This window comes from Penaeus japonicus, unplaced genomic scaffold, assembly GCF_977035675.1.
Source record: "Penaeus japonicus unplaced genomic scaffold, GWHDUDI00000001_assembly GWHDUDI00000016, whole genome shotgun sequence".
NCBI lineage: Eukaryota > Metazoa > Arthropoda > Malacostraca > Decapoda > Penaeidae > Penaeus > Penaeus japonicus.
In genome coordinates, this window is record NW_028234418.1 from 33,503,692 (window position 1) to 33,505,890 (window position 2,199).

The window sequence follows — 2,199 nt, forward strand, 5'->3', positions numbered from 1 at the left end:
ATCAGGTGTGAGCAGTGACTATATTTACTGATTCATGGCTTTGTGATATTGTGATTTTTTTTTTTTTGGCGTTCTCATATCATTGTTAGTAATCAATTAGTGATATATGGCATTAAGTGGCCGTTAGCATTAAGGCCCTGTGGGGTTAAATTGACGGAAAATGGTGGTGGGGGTCGGTGTAATACGTTGGGAGGTTAAATAAAATAAAATAAAATAAAAAAAATAAAAATAAAAAAATAATAAATAAAAAATAAATAGCATTTTTTATTTTATTTTTTATTTTTTATTTTATTTTATTTTATTATATTTTATTTTACTTATTATCCACACATTTTATCCACATTTTATCCAACGTCCTACACCCGACACCCGTCACATTTTCCCGACGCCCCACCCCACAGGTTCTTTACTACGGGCCAAAGTTGTATAATTCAGCCTCTCGCCCCGTTTGTTGTAATTTTTTTTTTTTTTCATTTTAATCGAAATAATTTGTAAGAATGTTTGAAATAGACATCCGTCGAGAAGGCGGAGTTTGCACATGTGTAAGTGGCACCCATAATTTTAATAAGATCTCTACAACTGTAAATCATACATCGGTAGAGAGCACCTGGGTAGCCCTACAAATCAGTATTTATTCTTCCTTCCTTATCAGCGCAATCTATAAGAACCCTCATGCCGCAGAAACAATTTGGAAAAATGTCAATGAACAGAAAGCCTCTTTTCATCTTAAGTGACATTATGACGTAGATTAATCAAAGGCACAATGGATTGGGATAATTAAGAAGAATACATCAAAACATATAAACAAGCCTAAAGGCTTACTGAAAATACTTCATCCATATTAGATGCCATAGTAACAAACACCTCCGATATAATTCTGCCTACAAACGCTATCCCATGCCGAATTGCTGATCATGAACTTTTGGCCATGGTTTTGAATATACAGAAGCCAAAACAACAACAAGTTACAAAAACTTTTCGCGATTAATCGCCAGTCACTCCGACCCAATGAATCGGCACTCTCAAATCTTATTAACAAATGAAGTTAACAGACAAATTCCTATTTCAACAGATGTGATAGATAATGCCAGACTAGACGTCCTCCTGCCTTCAGAATAAACGACCACACTGTGAGAGCCATAGGTCCTGGTGTTTCAAAGATGCCTGGTACTATAATGATGAGATTAAGGAGGTCAACCACAGAATCAGTATGTGTTTAACAGGTCCGACTTGGACACTGCTCGTATGTGGGTAACGTGGCTTAGGGTGAGAAGAACACAACAGGAACAGCTTTCTTGGTTTATTGCTAAGCTTGAACAGTAAGACGCTGGAGTGAGGGCTGCTCCTCCTCTGCTCCCCGAGAGGAGACTCTCTACCACAATGTGTGACTTGTCTCAGATGTGTGAATTAAGGTGTTTTCTTGTGACATGTGACATTTGGAATGTGATGAGAGAAGTGTTGCATCAATGCATAGCTCTTGCAAAGGGAAAGACAAAACAACACTGTTATATCTGGCGTGAGAGGGGAGACAGATAGGTGAAGCAACGAGCGTATGTATATGTATGTATATATGTGCATGTGGTAGAATATATATATATATATATATATATATATATATGATATATATATATATATATATATATATATATATATATATATATATATATATATATATAACAATGAGAGGAACATGAGATAGACATATTACATATATGATTGCATTATATAAAATACACAAAACAACACACACATACAAGTTATATTCGATGGCCTTTATAACAATTACAGTAGACATAATATATGTAAATACAATGGTTACATCTCTCCCTGGTTTCAAAATGATGGTCTCCATCATAATCAAATATTTTAAAAATCTGGTGTAGCTAACTAAGGACAATATGAAAATTGCATAAGAAAAGGAATAAGAGAAAATGTTTATCACAAGGTGTGAGCAATGCAGAATGTTAACATAGGATGGGACAGTGTATGTGATGTCGTGACCTGTAGATTTGCTAGTTATATGAGTGCCAACGGTACAGAGAACGGGCGGCGTTGAGGGAAGTGAATCCTCGAACGGCAATGAACGCAGTGTGCGTAAAAGTACAGAGAACGGGCGGCGCTGAGGGAAGTGCATCCTCGAACGGCGGTGAAAGCACTGCACTCTGTACGATGCATTACTTGTAACACCGTACCTGAAAG